The following is an 18602-nucleotide window of genomic DNA, read 5'->3' as shown; positions in this document are numbered from 1 at the left end:
GTCTTCGCTCTGATTGCGACGTACAGTAGCGTCAAGCAAGAATATGATATCAACATACCGTTAACCATACGCAGTGTCATACCATCTTGCATTTTAAGCATAGCATAGCACTTGCATTCCATGGTGGCACACGACGCAATGCGCACTCTTGAGTAACCATAACCAGCGCTCAATGTCAATCGGTACCGGTGCACGCGGGAATTTAAATTTAGTTTTAATTCTCGCATCCTCGTCGATGAGCCAGCTAGAGACCAAGAACATCGATTACACTACCAGGCCAGGCCAGGCCAGGCCGGCCTCTTTACGTGATTTCCAGTATCGATCATAAGATGGTTTCGCGTGAGGCACTCCGCTTTCGGGCGTTCTAGCGGATGCGCGATGCGTGTATCGATTTCACTGGAAATACCCCACGTGGCCTTTCCGTGCACAACGGCAAGAAAGCGTCCAAGCGTACCAAGGTTGCAAGTCCTTCGCCTCTAATCGTATCGTATCGAGGCGCATCATTGAATCGGGGCTTCGTTTCGCTCCGCTAGCTCTATTGATGTGTACGATGATGTTGAAGAAGAGGTGATGTGTTGGTGGAGCGAAGGAACGGAAGGCGAATGGCGATACACACGAAGCGCGCGCGATAGGCGCTTGTTCGTGGCCATCAGAACCGTTTCACCTGTGCTCGGCTCTGCCGTGAACGGTGGTGCAAGGATAGAGAGAATTTCTAACAACAACCGGGCCACAAATGTAGCGCATTGTCGCTAAAGCCAGCTGAGGGACAAATGGTACAGAGTTCTTGTGACCTCTATGGGGACATGGTTTATGGTGCAGGAGATACGTCTCTCCATTTAGCACATAACCGCGAGCACAGCTACTGTGCTATTGCTGACACAACATTATGAGATTGTTTGTATATTCGCATAAGAGAGCGATCCTGCACAATATTCACCGTGAATCGATTCGATCGAGCTTTACACTTTATTATAGAAGAATAGGTAAACCAAAAGCATGCTATCTGTATGGTTTATGAGAAGCTAAAACAATAACTGTTCGCTACGCTTTGTAAATATTGTGTCAGATGTTACCTGAACCCATCGAAAGATAAGTGTGGACATGCATGTCACACTTCCAAATAAAAAGTTCCGAAAAAAGGTAAACACGTCACAGATCATCGTGGAGATGCCGGGGATTGAACCCGGGACTTCTCACATGCGAAGCGAGCGCTCTACCACTGAGCTACATCCCCGTACGCAGCGAAGCAACATCCGCGCATACTGCGATAATTTGTTTCCACGGTGCGTAAATATTGTTTACTCTTTATCAGTCTTCATCTTTCAAGTACATTAATTGTGCGTTTATTTATAATTACTGGTAAATGCCAAATTGACTAATTGTGTAATTAATAATTGGAAGGGATTTTATACACTTCCTTATTGGATGGTTAACCCGTTAATAGCAGCTTTGAGTACCAAAATTCCCTTCTGCTTTTTCCGCTACAATTTGATAAGTTTCTCAACCAAATAAATTGATAATATTTAAACGATAAATGCTTAGTTAGCAAACAATTAACTGCGACTTTTTTCTTTTTTTTAGTTCCTTTCGCTCAACATACACAACGATTCAAAAGCAACAAGAAAGAACCGTTGAGTTTGCCAGCAAAATCACATTTTTTTCGTAAAAAATACACTAAAATATTTCAAAATGCATTCTTCTATAATGATTGCATTTAAAAAGTAAGAGCGAGAAAAGTTTAATTTATCGGCACTTGGTCATAACTGCAAACAAGGACGCAAACTGGCCTGATAGTTTATAAGAAAACTAGCATGACCCGCGTGCGTCGCTACGCGTAGAAAATTAGGTTTTACTGAAATGTTCTATTTCTTTGAGTTTCTACTTTGTGTGTTAGGATTGTTGTTAATATTTGCCGATGATTCAACCTGGGTCACATGATCGCCAACCATGGTTTTGAGCGATTAATCAGCAAGGTTAATAATGGGATTGAATTTCATGGATTGATCAGCAAGGTTAATTACTAAACTATCATTGGCAGTTGATCTACTGACTAACGGAGACGGTTTGTTTCGTATGTAATCCCGTCGCCTTTAATTCCTCCTCGCTTTTGAGGGACTATCGAGCTCAAGTTTTTTGTCGTGGATGCTAGGCCCTCGACAGGGGGTCTCTTCGCTTTTGGGATACTACGAAAAAGAAGTTTTCTAATCAGATTCCCCTTTATTCGCAAGTCTCCTGCCCTTTTACACCCCGGGTCTACCGGTGTCCTTTTAGGGAACACACGTAATGACTCATTTTTCCAATAACTGAGTTGAGCTCCTAACGTTACCGCCTGGAGCTTAGACCCCGCGCAACAGCACTTATGATAATGTTAATAGTTGTTATATACTGCCTTTTAGTATAGATTCAATATGAATGCCAAATTTTTTAGCTAATGATGTAGTTAATGCTTGCAAATAAACTATAGAATTCAAGAAGGATGTGGATGTTTCGTGTTTTCATCGATACGGCCGGATATCGGTATCTGACTCGACGATTGAAAATATCTGGATTTTTCATATTGCACTTCAATTATCATCATTGTTCTTTGGGGAAAGAACGAATTTTTATACCTCCTACTAAAAGTGCAATCGAATACATCCTGAACTGTTAGTAATTTGTGTGCACATTTTAAATTTTTATACATAATTTTTTTATCTTTAATGAAATTTCGAAAATTCGAATTGTGCATATTGCCCCAGTATGCTTAAACCGGTTTTAGCTAAGCCTTCTAGGATAAAATTCTCATCAATTAAATTAAGTCGCGCTGTCAACGCTCCCTGGCGCTCAGTATTGCAACTACTGTTCGGTGATTAAGTTGATTTTCAAAAAATTATTTAAAAAAAACTGTTTGAGCTAGGGCTATGAAAATTTGAGAGTATTAGTTTTTTTGTATGAAAAATTTAAGAAAAATATCAAATCAAAGGTTAACAGAAAGTTACGAAAAATAATTTTCCTATTTTTTTAATAACTTAAGTAATGGGAATGAAATATAGTTTACATCCGATTCTGATACCTACAGAAGATACACACAAAGTTTGGTTCGAATCGGTTCAGCCGTTTCGGAGGAGTTTGGACACAAAAAAATGTGACACGAGATTTTTATATATATAGATTGTAACAACCATAAAAATACCTTTCCATTTTTCAAATCCAATCTGCTGCGGAAATGCGTATTAGGCCATATTAAAATCTCTTATTAATAGACATTATTCTCTCCCTCTCCATGCCCCCAAAAACGTGCCCGCTCCAAAATCACTGAAGCGAGACGGTTTTCTTTTGGGGGAAATAAAACTGTTGATCCTCGAATTAGGCTAATTATTGTCCCACGCCGAAGTCATAATCAATATGGCATAATCAACTCAAATATTTAACTTCGAACAATGACACGCAATTCATCAGACTTTCCTTCGATTTGTTTGACTATCGAGCGGCACCAAACGTAGTGGATGGGAATTTAGAGCTCCAAAGCAGAGGGTTAGAGGGAAGTGGGGAGAGGGTGAGTGGGTTTCCTTCCATGCTCTGAATTGCCGCCACCGCCGCCACTCCACACTAATGTATTCATGGGATCTAAATCTACGGCATGAATACTTCATCACTGACCCATCCATCGCACACAGCTGTGCGTTCATTAGCGAGTGCAAACAGAAGCATATGGCAATGTGTCGCGGGACCGGGGCCGGGGGCAGGTCAAGTTGGGCTAGGAAGAGTTTTCAGATTGGTGGCATAGTTCGATCGATGCGGTTGCGATCGCGTGACCTTGGACAGCAATAACATCACAGAGAGCGCTCGCGCGACGCCAGCCACCGTCATTTTGACGCCCGGTCGGTCGTGGTTGCGGTTGCGTTGCGACAGCAGCAGCTGACTCAATCGTCATCTTGTACCATCATCATCATCGTCATCATCATTCGACCGATTGTTGGTTAATTGAAGGTTCGGCGCCGCAGCTCGCCGCTCCCACCATCGTCGTTGTCAATTGCGCTCAGGTGATCTTTCCTCGAGTTGTTCCTTTTGTTGTTACACCGCGCACAGGTCGTGGACGGAGTAAACGATTTGGTCACAGCTCTGCATGGGCCCTGCTAGATGGTCTGGCACAACATGCATCAACATAAATATGCGTACGTAGAGCACCACCCGGCCGACCGTCTGACGTATTGCGAAACCATCCATTGCTCGACGACGATGCGCCCATCGTTCGTGACCCTCTAACGCTGGTCGCCCATTTGCCGGTACCAGCAATAACCTCGGGCGCAACATCTTGAGGCAGCATAAACAGATGCTGCCGCCTCGCCTAAAGGCCTAACGCCGCGCGCGTTGTGCTCGCATCGTGTGCCAATGCTTGAAGACAACCAAAACACACACTCACGCAGGCATACGATGGAAAGGGCGAGCCATCCGGAATTGTGCAAACAACTGGTACGGACAGCAGTATGTTGAGCATAAAAGGACCATAAACAACGGCACCACCACCACTGGCCATCAAATGACGCCATGTAAGTAAATATTGATTGCATTTCATCGTCTTTCGCCTTCGAACGGTCGATTAGTGAATCATTTCTCAGGCATCCCGTCCCGTTGTCTCGTCGTCTTCGGCACCTTCAGTTTGGCAGCAGAATGGATTTGTTGGTCCAAGTGGTTAATGGCAAGCGAATCGCTCATCGTGCTCATCATGAGATGAGGTTTCTCAGGTTGGCCATTTTAAACCCACCCGGACTACATTAGACGATCAGGTGTGGTGTATCAGGTTTCATCGCGCCCTTGGCTCCGTAGGCTCCATGTCACGGTGTGACACGATGATAGTGCAGCAATCGGAGCAGAGACACACCCATGTAATGCACTACCCGTAGCTGCTGCTTGCAGCTCAACTTGTACCAGCTCCTAAATGCTTGTAACAAACTAATCCGTCTTTACACTTTAGCTCGGGGGTTGCCAGTGGGTTGAGAGCAAGCAAAACATAAACCAACCGATCGGATGCAGCTAATTTTGGCCAACGGAACGGAATGGAATGGGAATGATCCGGCGGGGCCTCAACTCAAATCGCTCATGTGTGCTCTCATCCAAATGGACTCGTCGGACAAACGAGAACCCCGATGATGATCATGTTTCGGCTCAATGAACCGCATCGAAAACAGTCCATCATGGTGGCGCAGGCACAGGCCAGCCAGGCACAGGCGGGCCAGCAGACAACAGGCAGGTAATGCTGCTGCCGCCCAGTGCCTTGTTAAGGCGCCCATTCTCTCGTCGTGCTTCCATTGGATTGCTCGTCGATCTGGTTGAACGGTCGGTCGGTCGGTCGGTCAAGAAATACCTGGACCGCGCGCTCCAGAGCCTCTGCCACTGCCATTGACCTTTTATCCCTCACCAGAGCCTGTGGTGGTGTATCGTCGTGGTCATCATCGCTCCTCGTGCTTCTTTTCTCGAATCTTTCAACGAGATGGTGTCGGCTCGATATCGCATAACAACCCGGAATGCTGGTGCACGAGGTGACACACGTTCCAGTGGGCGCGGTCAGCTGGAAAATCGGAGAACAAATGAAATGGAAAACTCGAAATACACTTCTCGCAGCTGCACTGTAACGTCGAACTTTGGGCGACACACGTGGTGTAACTTTTAGAACCCTGTGTGCCTTCCTGTGTTCCCTCCCTGGTGTATCGTCATATCTAGGAACCCTGCAAGAGACCTGAGTGTCCTGAGCCACATCCATCTGAACACGCATAATGGCTGGAGAAGGAAAATTGAAAGCAAATTACAGCCAACGAACTACTACCTTTCTACCATACAACACTCAACACAGCAACTAAAGAATGATAATGATGATGATGATCGTAGAAACATATAATTCGTGGATTTTCGATTCATCGTTTTTTCCCCTCCCCAGGCACTGCGTCTTCCATCTAGCTTCCTTTTTCTAGTGGCCACGAGCGAGCGAGAAACCAACGGTGGTTGCCCTTTGCACTCACCCGAATCCGTGTATCGAGGTACACGAACCACGAAGGAGGGAGAAGAATGGATGGGAGTGGATGCTATTAGATAGAGAGAAGAGAAGGAGTTTTGGAACATCATCCCCTCACTCCCTGTCCAGTGTTCGCTCGTTAGCACAACGCACAGACAGCGAGCAAGCATTAGAGCAGCGGAAAGGGAACCGAAGAGGGGAAGGTGAAGAAGGTGATAGTAGCGCCTGCGGTCATTCCCGGTTCGAACACAACCGCTGGCGGTGCTGCCCATGTGCCTCTGCTGCCTGCCATGGTGGTTCGAAATTTGAAACGAAAATAAAGGTTAAGGTGTACCCCACCATAAATGATACATCTTTAGCGATCAGGAGGTAAGTGGCGGTGGCGGCAGCGACAGTGTATCCGTGGGCATCGGAAATCTGGATAGGCGCAGTACACGCATAAGGAGCAAAGAAGTAGGGATGATGATGATGCTGATGCTGATGCTGGGGCTTCTCGAACCGGTTCGCGTGAGGATTATAATTGTTTGGCGGTTTTGACGGGTGGTGGCGAGGGGAAGACGATTTGAAGAAGAAACGAAAACGAAGAACGGTCTGTAAGTTGCGTGAGGTGTTCTGGGTTCGGCGAAGGGTCGCGCTCCGGATTGTGGTGCGCCGCCGCCTCGCTCTCTTTCTATTGGAAATCGAATTGATCCGCCCGTTGAGATGAATGCCCGGGATCAGGCACGGGAGTCCAACGGCCAACAACGGAGGCGAAGATGCGGCGCGACCGCGGTGAGGAGAGCTATAAATTACGCGATACTTTTGCTGTTCCGGGGACGGGGAGAAGGTTTCCCCTCCTCCTAAGGTGCTTTACTTGTCACACTTTTCGGCGGCCCATCTGTATCTGTATCCGTCCACTTTCGCTCTCTCTCTCTCTGTTTCTCGACCGTTTGCCTGACTTTGGTGAGGCATCCAGCCAATAGGGAAAATTTATGAATAAAATCCTCTTCAAACTCCTACGACGACGTTCTCTATCTTTCTCTCCTGCTCTCTCTCTCGGTCTCTACAGTTCAATGGACCTTTTGTTATTTATGTTCATTTACCATTTCGAAGACAGATATTTCAAAGACATCGTGGGGGGATCCGTCTACAACCACCGCTCTGCTGCCTCGTTCTGCAGATGGACGATCGAAGAACCAAACTTTACTTTGCCTTAACACCATCGAGCGCGACTGATCGTTCGTTCGTTCTACTCCACCGTTCTGGAGAAAGTGGATTGATTCGTGAGCGGCCTATTCTTGTAAACATGTCCCATGGATTCGGTCCGTGGAGGATTAACGGTGGTCGGTGGAACCAGCAAGGTGGAACAGAAAGGCCGTCCCCGGGAACGGAGCGCGATGGAGCGAGTTAATGACAAAATCCGTTCGCCGTTTGATTTAGAATAAATTTTGGGCCGCATGACACATAATGGTGTTTCCCATTTAAAGCGGCTAGTGCTCTGTGGCTGGTGACGTAGCAGAAAGTTGGTCCAACGATCCGTGCGAGTGCGCCGCAAAGGCATTGAACCAGGAAACAACCACCAGAGGCCGCCCCCGGGAGGTTCCAGGCGATCGGTCGCCAGTGCCCGAGTGGGAACCGAGATTCGATGGGAACTTAAATAAGAAATTACTTCAGACCGCAACCGAACCCCAAAAACCCTCCTCGATAGAAGCACCAACCATTCGCCGTTCGCCAAAACTTTTCCCCAGCACGTGTGGCGCATGTTCCATAGCCAGATATTCTCGCGGAAGTTTGTCACCCGAAAGTCAGAATACGCACTATTATAGCACCGCCACCACCGAGACCAAGACCAAAGCAGGCACAATTAATTAAACTTTTTCCCAAGCTCCCAAGCAAAAGTTCCCCCAACGGAATGAGATGATGCGTTCCGTGCTTCTGTTCCTGCTGCTGGTGCTGCTGGTGACGCTCGTGAGACCAATTTTATGACCACGTGTAACAGGGCGCTCCCTGAAAGTTTTTCGATTTGGTCACACAGGAGGGATTCCAGTGAAATCGTCTTCATTCTTCTTCTTCTTCTGCTACTCCTGTCTCCACGCTAGTTGCTGATTAGTTTGGAAATCTTTTGGTCACGCTTACTAGGCCAGACCCGGGGCTTGGTTATCTAATCCGCAGAGAAAGCAAATAAATCAGCAACATGCTTCTTGTATGCTTTGGTGCCACGGATGCAATTGGGAATTCGTGCAAAAGACGGGGCACAGCAAGCAAATTGGTATGCAGCGGAGACCAATTGATACTCGATACGAGATAATTATGGTCTTTCAATTCATTATTAATACACCAATTGGCTAAACCAATAACGCAAGAAGGGCCGAAAGAAGCTGAAGCAGAAGATTGGAATATGAAATGAGCAGCAACATGGTACACCGGATGCCAACCAGCAGCAGCTAGAAACAACGAAGCAAAACAATCAACTATGCTGCTGCTGTTGCTGCTTTGTGTACGGCACTTGTGGCTCTCTAATCCTTCTGTATGCTTCTTCCACGGGGGTGGCAGTCCAAGAGAGCGTATGCGTATGGGTAATGTGTGCTGGATCATAGAAAACGACCGTATGTTTAGCAAACAATAGCCCATAATAGCCTTTGTTTCGCCATCCCTGCCTCTCGTTGTGTCACAGACCATACTGCCACGGCGCGTCCGTACACGTGTATCTACCATGACCATCTTCCGTTCCGTGTCGTTCGTCCGTCCCGTAACCCGTACGTGTACGCGGGCGGATTCCTCCTCCAACAACCCCACTCCATTATCCGATGCTTTCACCCATCCTACACAAGCAACGTTTCCTGCAGCGGCGCGCTATAGCAGTGCCAGCACTGTTCTGCAGCAGAGGTTAAGGTCTCTAACGCTCTGGTAGAGGATGGTCTGGAGAGCTGGAGACGGTAGTCCGTAATCGTTGTTGCTGTTGCTGCTGTTGCGGTGCTCTGTCGCCAGTGCTGTCCTTTCTCTCGTTCGCTTTGGTTGACCTTTTCCTTGCGCAAGACGCACGGGTGCACGGAGCGATAATGGATAGAACACGAACACCAAAAAGGGACACTCAACCGACCAACAGACCGACCCTGCGCTCTCTGTCGCGGCGCATAACCCATCATTACCACCGGTTCACGGACCTTCCTGGGGGGGTCCGTCCCCGCGATTAGGCAATCGCGTGGGTTTTGGGGGCTCCAACTCTTCTTGTTATTGGAACACCCCACGCCACGTCTCTTACCGCACCGCTGACTCACGCATCGTAATGAGGAAGCGACCAGCGAGAGCGAGGTAATAAGCCCTTTTTCCTCCGGTTGGCGGCTGGCGGTAACAGTTGCCAGCCATGTTGTGGTTTTTTCCTCTTCTACCGATCCCTTTTTACTGTCTGGCCTGGCTTTGTGATTTCTGTGATGCGTAAATACGGACTGAAATTGGCATTCCATAATTCATTTTGCTTCAAAATATTACCAAACCTCCAACGCGCCAAGTGTCAAACTAAGATGCGTTTCAAACGTAGTTACCATAGACTCCCTTCAGTGGCGTAAAGGTGGAAACGATCGAGGGATGGCAGAAGTGTAATCTCATTTCTAAAAACAAAATGCCTCATAATTCCACACTAGTTCCAAGCGGTGGGGTGGGGCTTCGAGAACAAAACCGAACGGACGGTCCAATCCAATTAGCAATCGCTTCGCACAATCGGGTACCAGCTTGGGCACGTAAATGTGAGAAAGAAGAGTTGACCCGAAGATATGGTAGCTGCAGTAGCAACGGATGGTGTCTCCGACTGTCGCTAAGTTGTCCCGATGTCACCTCGGGCATTTCATGGTGCTTTTACTGTTCAACAGAAACTACCATGACGACGAACCATGGCCACACTACTTACGGGGGCCATAGTAACAAGGACGGAATGGTTACATCCGTGTCATGACTGGAGTTACCGTTTTGACCGCACCAGGCACGAAAGATGGACCACAGGAGCGCTTACCTGTCGTGAAGAGACAAAAATACAAAATGAAATTAGTTTTTGATATTGCATTAGGTATTTACAGGATGAAAATGTGAAATTGATAAGCTGTAGTTCTTCACAACTGCTCAAACCATCTTATTCTTCTTTTTTGCCTTTGTTTAACATTACATGCTGCACGAAGGACAGTCAGTTTTTTAGCCCAAGTCTGCACCAGAAGTTTCGTAAAAGTGTCGTAAAAACATATCATTTTGAGGTGTAATTTTGGAAGCAAGCATATTCACATGCTAAAATCAAATGGATTCGAAAATGAAGACGATAAGGGACATTGAATTGGCAGCGATGTGTATTTGTTATATCCCCCAAATCTATCGATAAACAGAGATAAGTTCAATAATACGAAGTCAACAACTGCGCATTATTAGGAATCTCGTTTGACTCGTTTTTTTATCGACTGATATATTGTAAATATATGCCCATCTGGAATGTTAAACAAATTCGAAGCAATTTCATAAGATTATATTCAATTTGAAAATACTTTTCCTTATCATAAATGAGTCGGATTTTTAAACACAAAGCCTCGAAAACATTTTTTGAAGTTCAAAATGAGCTTAGGAATTAAAAAAAAAACAGAAAAATCATGCATTCATACTGACAAAACGGAATGTAGATATGTATAAAAATAAATATACCAAACGATGAACGGCGATCCACGGCATTGCTGCTAAATTTACGCCGACGATGACTCACGAGAGGGTAACACTTTGTGACGCTGCCACCCACCATACCCCTTCCTGGGTTGTAGGCGAATATGCCTCAATTGCCAATATCGCCGCCCAAGGAACGGTGGTTAGTGCAGTGAAATCAGACGAAACTTTTCGATCCAATCGCTTCTCATCCCCTAGAACACATACAACCCACAACGCCACCCACCACCCCTCGAAGTAGTTACGTCAATCGTGCAGCTCCGTAGTAACCATTAGTAGTGCGTGGTGGTGGTGGTGGTGGTGGTGGTGGTATGAGTGGAGTACACTACCACCACCACCATCAACATCCAGCCCGGTGGTACAACGGAACGTCGTCTGTGAAGGGAGATTGAAATAGCAAAAGACAGACCGAACCCGAAAGCCAAGCTGGACGCAACTGACGTAAAGTGAAAAAGGATAGACAGGCGGGGGTACTCCTCTACTTCTGCTGGTCGTGCAGCTGCACCGTCCACTTCCACTCCACTACTGCAACTGGATTGGTGACGTCAAATGAAATCTTTTAAATGCCAAACGACGACAGGACTAATGCAAGCGAAATGAAGCGAACCGGGAGGGAGAAAAAAAAGGTTGCAGAATAGACACGCCAGCAGCGCCAGAGAAAATCTCTCGGTGGTCGCCTACACATTTCCTCCGTGGCCATGCACACCACGTGCAAAAGACTGGTAGGTGTGTGAGGAAATGTCGAATGCAGGCGACGGTCCGGTTGCAGCATTCGCTGTGCGGTAGACATCGAGGTGCCAAAGAGGCGCAGAACCACAGCTGGGCAAATGTTCGCTCGAAAAGCGGAAATAAAAATGAAGGAATTGACTTGCGAGAAGATCGATCGAATCGAAACTCGCTTCTGGCTATTACTTGCTGGCTAGAGCTTTTCCGCACAATTAGAATAAAGTGGGACAAGAGTGCGCACTAGGCTTTTACAGAAAACGGATTCACCCATTCTAGCAATATCTTACTGGTTTGAAATCACCTCATCAGACGTGTTTTCGTGTGTGGGTTGGATTACTACAAATGTTACAGAAATGCGTTAATTTATAATTGTTGTGATTTTTATATAATTCTATGAGGTTTTGGAAACAGTATCTCGCTTCGTGAATAATTCCTATATCACACTATTCAACTGAACATGCAGTTCCAGTACCAATCAAAAGATCTCATAGAAAAAAAACCGAAAATTGTTAAATTGATAATTTTTATTACGCAAAAATAACACAAATAAATAATGTTTGTTTCAAAGACAAATTATTTTTCGTAGCTCAAATCTGCATATGCAACAGAAATTTCGCAAAAAAGAGTGATGTGCACTCTTGGCCCAGTGGTGGACTAAGAGTACGCATTTTTTATATTTTTACTTAATATACACTTCTGCCAAAATGTATGAGCATTTACAAAAAAATATGTTCCACATTTTAATGCTACAGAGTCACACTTTTGTTTGATGTAACTTTTTAACATATATAAGGACGGACGAGCCGCATGTTTACATTTGATGTAACTAACAGAACGAATACTTCTTTAAGTAACCAATCGTGCCCTTATTTACTTAACTGTTCCCTTTTCGCTCCATTCCTGCACTTTTATTTTCTAAAGATAGCGCGTCTTATGGATGTGATAAGAGCGATGATGGTCGAAGGAAGGTTGAGAAATTATGAACACACTTACGCTCAACGCATTACAAAAGCATTAGAAAGGCATGCATGCGCTTCGGAAAATTAAGGAAAAAACCCCGCCTTCCAATAGAGATCACGACAAAGCCCAGCCCGAATTGAGTTTCCATCTTCTCGAAGGGAGAAAGCCAAAAATCCAATATTGACCTGACAAGCGCAGCGCAGCGAGGTTGATGCCAAACCTAAAAGGTAAAGGCCACTGGCGCGAAGCGGTGCAGGAAAGAGCGCGGTATGCAAAATTGATCCTTCCCAAGGCCCATGGTGCGCATTAGCGTGGGCGCAACCCGAGGGGCCCTTATCTTTTATGCTTCTATGCTGTGCTTCTTTCTGCTACTACTGGCCTGAGCCTGGACGGACCGACCATCAGTCAGATCTCAGAGACTCTGCGCGGGGTATTTGGTGTTTGAGAATCATAAACCGAACCGGGAACCATCACTTTGGGGACAGGCGTGCGCTCTCTCTATCCTCTCCTCACTTCCTCCTCTTCTTTAGTGATGCGTCGCCCAAGGCTTTTACTCACTCCCTTCGACGACGCCTCGCGGCAATTCCCGAGCGCTCCCATATTCCAGTGCCATCGGGCGGGCGGCGGCCATTCTTTTCGCTTTTCTATTAACAATTCACTTCCCAGCAATTTCTCTCGGGTTTTTTTTGCTTTTTTGCTTGCTTGCTTGCTTGCACGATTAAATTACTTTAATGCACCATACCTTATCTCGCCGATGGCATCTCGCCGACGCCCCATTTTCGTCTCGCTGTCTGTCTGTGTGTCTGTGTGCCTATAGTCTCCATAGTTTGCTCCCACATTTTTACATCTTTTCCATTTTCCATCCCGCTTCACTTCGCGCATCATTATCAACCGATATTAAATTCCCTTATTTTTCCGCGAGCGTGCGTCTCTCGCTTCATGCTCGAGGCACTTGATAGTCCCACTTCTGCACCGCCACCGGTTGGTTTTTTCGCAATCATAAACTCACACCAGAAATGTTTAATTTTCCCACACCACCATCACCACCACCACAGCGATGCTGCTGCCGGCGCGAGAAAAAAAATGATGGAAAGATCTTGTTGTATCCTCGAGCGAACACCCCCCCGGAGAAAGAGGAGGTCCTTTAGGAGTCCGGAAAGTGTCCGGGGGTGGTGAAAACGAAGTAGAAAAGGAAGGAGAATCGCGAACACGAAACGCGAGCAAAAACTGTCCTTCATCCCAACACATTCCACCATCACCACCACACCAGTTGCCCCCGAACGTGGGAGTAGAAGATGGCCGGGAGGTGGGGGGAATGTTCCCGGAAGATGTTCCGGAAAAGTTCGAACGCAATTTTCAGCGAATGACTTGCGATCGTGGATCGACAAGGTAGTGGCAAGGCGTGGTCCTGTGACGTTCCTCGGTGTGGTCTATGAGGACACCCAACAGGGTAGTGATAACAAAACCAAACCAGACGCCGTGATTGCGTTGCGATTGCGAGACGGCGTCCACCAACGACGACTCGACAGGGTTTCCCTCTCGAGGGAAATTGAAGGAAAAAGAGAAAAGGAAATGAAGGCACAGCACCAGCTGGAATGCGAGTGACAGAGAGAGAGAGAGAGAAAGGGATAGGAGCGTGTGTGCGTTTGTGTGTGTGTGTGTGGAGGTGACAGGCAACCGCGGCTTTGACCATCGCCTCGTCGTCGACGGGGTAGGGGGAAGGAATTGTTTGTGCAAAAAAGTGCAGTTTCCGCGGGTTTGCAGGAGAATGCAATTCCAGGCCGCCGGGCGGTCCCGCTACGTCGTCGTGTATCGTGGGGTGGTGGAAAGGTGAAAGACGGTTCCAGACCGGTGCAGACGTTTCTAGAGCTTAGAGCTTCGGAGTGAAGTAATCGAGTGTGTACCGGGAGCTCGTGCACTGCGCAGAAGGAAGCATTGATTGGAAACTTCATCGTCAGTAATAAGCCATCGCTAATGGAGTGCCCACCCAGTGCCCAGCCAGTGACATCGAACATCGCCAATCACTCCATCGCAACGAGCGGAAGTTAATTGGTTTCGTTCGTTCGTTCGTTCGTGGGTTCGCTTCGAACGTTGGAAGAGTTTCCTCTAACAACAACAAACTTCATCATCTTCGTACTTTCGTCGGTTTTGAAAACGACAACTGCATCAACAAATGGAGAAGTTCAGAAATGGGCAAGGAATATTCGATTGACTCTATACCGTGTTCAATATACTACATTCATCACTCATACACTTCTTTTGTAGGGTTTTGGTAGTTACAGCACTTAGTTGAAGTATCAATATATTCCTGTCAAATTGGTGGTCAGATTTATATGTTACGTGCCTCTGTTATAAAAAATCTATCTCGGCACGCTGGAAGAGAACGTCGTGCTCTCAGATTCTCAGAAAAGCCATTTGTTTCAAAGCAAAGTCATAATCTCCAAAACGATAGATTGTGGGCCAGAAACATCAAGAATGTAACAGACAATCAAAGGAACATCCCCAGGGTTCAAAATGCTGCAAGTTATCGCTAATTGTTATTAAAGAAGTCATAAAAAGTATCTCAATGTATTTAAAAAAAACAGTTTTAGATAAAGTGGTGAAGCCTAGCTTAGAAGGATTAGATGGGGATGGCCATTATGTGTTCCAGGAAGGAAGAGCGCAGGAAATGGAGAAAGATGGAATAATTTAACCAGATTTGTAGCGAAAAATGAATGGCTCTTTGACTTTTTTGGTTGTTTGTCCATGTTATCGAAACTTAACGACCATAAACTGTCCAGTTTGACTAAGTTCAAAGCAACGATAAATAAAATTTGGTATAAAATTCCTATGGAAATCGTTCGAATCAATATAAAATGCCTATGGAAATTGTGGAAATCAAGTTGAGGAGCGGCTGAAACTGTCAATAACTTCAAGATTCCTCATAAAAAACGCTCAAATGAAAAAAAAGATCAACTCTGCGAAAATATATTATAGATGATTTAAGTTCTAAGAGAATATATTGGACGCGGTGTAAAGTAAAAGAGTGAACAAAATCATTGGGAACGAATGCTCCACAAGTGGCATTTGGTCCTATCCCACCACTTATGCCACTCGTTAACCATGGTTATCGGGTTGCCAAGAGATGCTCGGCTGTCCTTCAAAAAGTCCTCCAACATGACCCTTTGTTTTATGTGCGTGTGTGTGAAAAACAACGTGCACCTTATGCTGCCTGAAGTGCGCACAGCGTGACATATTGTAACAATGCGCGTTCTTTGATGAAGCTGCTCCCGGGTGATGATGGATTCTGCACCGGAAACGAGAGAATCGTCTCCACGTGTTGCTGGGAGTTACTCGAGCTCGCCCTTTTTGGGCGACGAGCCTCCTCACCGTCTCGCGGGGGGGCTGGTGTGAGTTCGATCGATTAACGTCAATGCGGGGGGGATTTGGGAATTGAGGGAAAAGTGCGACCGAAGAACGAGTGCTCAAGACGACCACCACAACCACCACCTCTTGAAACACTTGAAGCTAGGAAGAAAGCACCCCGGAAAAGGTGCTTTAACGGTAAACGAATCATGAGGGGGATGGCAGAAGGAGGGAGCGAGGAAGTTCCCCCGGCCACGACATTCACCCAGGTGGTGTGACAACCAGACAGAGCGACCGAGCGAGTGAGCTTGGGAAGCAATTTACCGAGCAAGCTGTCACCAGCCGAGATTGAGTAATCAAATATGTTCCCCGCTTCGAACCCTTTTTCTCACTCCAATCTCCCCTCCTCCCTACACCTGCCTGCCACCAAGGGAAGGGCCCTCCAAGCTTGGCCTAATGCACGGAAGTTGTGGTTACAAGGAGAGAGTCTGGTGGAACGGAGAGGCAGTGAGTGGTGCGCAATGGTTTCGAGTATGACATTCGACACCAACGGCACACATACACACGAGCACACCAATAATAATGACAAGCAGGCGGAGAGACAGCACCACCAGCAGCAGCAGAAGTTTGTCTTCGCGTCACACAAACCAACCGTATGCGTCATATGCGCTCGCTCCTCTCGAAGGAAGCGGATCTTCTCCTTTGGAGGCGCTGGCGGCAGTAGCAGCAACAGCGACAGCAGCAGTAGCAGCATCTGTGGTTTCCTCCTTTGCGCGGGATGTGGTGTTGGGACACTTAACGGGTCGTAAAATTGAACCGAGTGATGGTGACCACCCCCAGAAGAACTTTTACAGGGTGCGGGGATTTTACAGGTTTTTTGAAAAAAAAACTTTTTAACCGTCACTTGTTAGGTGGAGGTGTGCATTAATCCGTAGACGGAAACACGAATGAACGATGTACTCATTTGAATGCTACACTTTAGAGAATCGACAGCCATTAGGTTTGTGAAAAAATAAAACCAATAGCTCGTTGTTAAAGTGATTACGAATTGTTTCCTATTTAAAATCTAGATGCAGGTAGTGTTACTTTAAATGTATCTTTTTGTATTTATAAATGTATCTTTAATGTTTGTCAAGGTATTTGAAACTTATCTTGAATATGGCTCAACAAGAGTCGTAAAAAGAAAATGTAGATACTTGGAACGGGTATGACAATCATTCGAAAATAAACATACAGCTTGTCCGTCCTTAGATATGTAAATAAAACATTCGAAATTTTGAATTACAAAATGCATAAATAGAACTTTCTCACTGACTCAAGTCAAAAAAACAACTGCAGCAATAGAAATTAAAAAAGATTCTTCAACGAAACAGATTCAGATGTTGGATAAAACAAGGATACCTGGGATATCCCACAATTTACTCAACCAAAAAAGAATATTCTTGACTGCAAGTGCTGAAATATTTGCCACATTGTTTAGCAATACAATGTTTACACTCAGACCATGTAAGTATTACAAAAATGAAAATCCTGATACTCCCTCACGTATGGCGTATAAATATTGCTCTTTTTAATAATTTGCTTGGATCGATTGGACTTGAGTTGGCCTGACTATGAGCTGAGCCGAGATATGACATTAATTCATGATTTTCCACTACAATATTGTAATTCTCTTGCTCGCCACATCCGACAGTGCCTTAAATAATAGGAGCTTCTAGCATAGCAATTACTTCGAATGGAATGGGATCAACCATTCTCTTGAAATAAACGGTAAAAACGTTCCAATATAAATAAGGATATTAATTAGTGCAATGGGTCGCCAAGTTTTAAGATGAAAATGCAAACATTTACAACCGCATACTGCCCAGTGGAGAAGAGAGCCATCGTTTAGTAGCTAAACCTGGCGCTCTCGGAACAGAGACAGTAGTAGCCCCCCGAGAAGTCCTAGGACAACAAGGCAACATGGTTCAGAGCATTTACATGCCGACCATTATCCTGCCACGCGCCCGAATGCAACATTCTAATACAAAGCAACGAGCGCGCGTCTCTCTCTCTCTCTCTCTCTCTCTCTCTCTCTCTCTCTCTCTCTCTCTCTCGCTCTCTCTTGCTCTTACATTGCTAGCAACTTAATGCAGCATAAAGGTCGTTCCCAGCAGCAAACACGATCCATCGATAGAGTGCATCATCAAAGAGAGCAATCCTTGGAGTCAGAAAGATCGAGAGAGAGAGAGACACCGAGAAAGAGAGTGAGCATTGGATTTAAATGCAATGAACGGGTAGGATAGCAGAAGCAGGAGGATACCGCGCTAGCCCTGGCCAGGATGAGAGAATGATGGTCCACCCAGCATAGAGCAGAAGCAGCAGCAACAGCAGCGAAGAGTAAAGCTCTGTGCCCGGAGCCCTTTCGCTGAAGCAGGAAGCACGAACTCGGGAAATTGCTATAATGGTGTGCAGGCCGGCGCACCCTCTTATGGCCCGGCATGCTGGCTGGCTGGCTGGCGAGATGTTGGTGAGTTACATCGCGCATGCACTGCAATATCCGGATGGTGGTTTTCCATCGGGCTGCAGCAGCAAACCACCATTTTCTCCGACGACTGCAGCGGAGCATCGGAGCATCGTAAACGTTCTCGTTTTCTCGTTCCCGTATTCTGTTCTATATCACTGCACGGTTATCGCTGTGCAAACGCCCAGCCAGCGACTGGGCGGCGGTTCAACCGTGTGGAACCGAGAGATTATGCTTTGGCAGCGACAAAAAACGGACAATGGGGGTCGGGAACCGGACGTTTTTTTACCCGGTTTTTAGCTCCAAAAACCATTCTTCGCAATGACAATCTTCGATAAACCTCCCGGTCCGGCAGCTGTGCACATTTGATTGCAACCCCAGCCCATGCCATTCCGGGGGCCGATTCCC

General features: G+C 46.2%; 1 protein-coding gene and 1 non-coding gene across 2 annotated transcripts in view; both read right to left on the bottom strand.

Moving 5' to 3' along the window:
• LOC125949467 (SKI family transcriptional corepressor 1-like) overlaps window positions 1–18602 on the bottom strand; it is a 66862-nt gene that overhangs the window by 44743 nt on the left and 3517 nt on the right. The window lies entirely within an intron of this gene.
• On the bottom strand, window positions 1163–1234 carry Trnaa-cgc (transfer RNA alanine (anticodon CGC)). The gene has a single exon. It is a non-coding gene; the product is annotated as a tRNA-Ala (tRNA).

This window comes from Anopheles darlingi, chromosome 2 (assembly GCF_943734745.1).
Source record: "Anopheles darlingi chromosome 2, idAnoDarlMG_H_01, whole genome shotgun sequence".
Classification (NCBI taxonomy): Eukaryota; Metazoa; Arthropoda; class Insecta; order Diptera; family Culicidae; genus Anopheles; species Anopheles darlingi.
The sequence above is the reverse complement of the archived record's forward strand: the minus strand, read 5'-3'. Positions and strand labels throughout refer to the sequence as shown.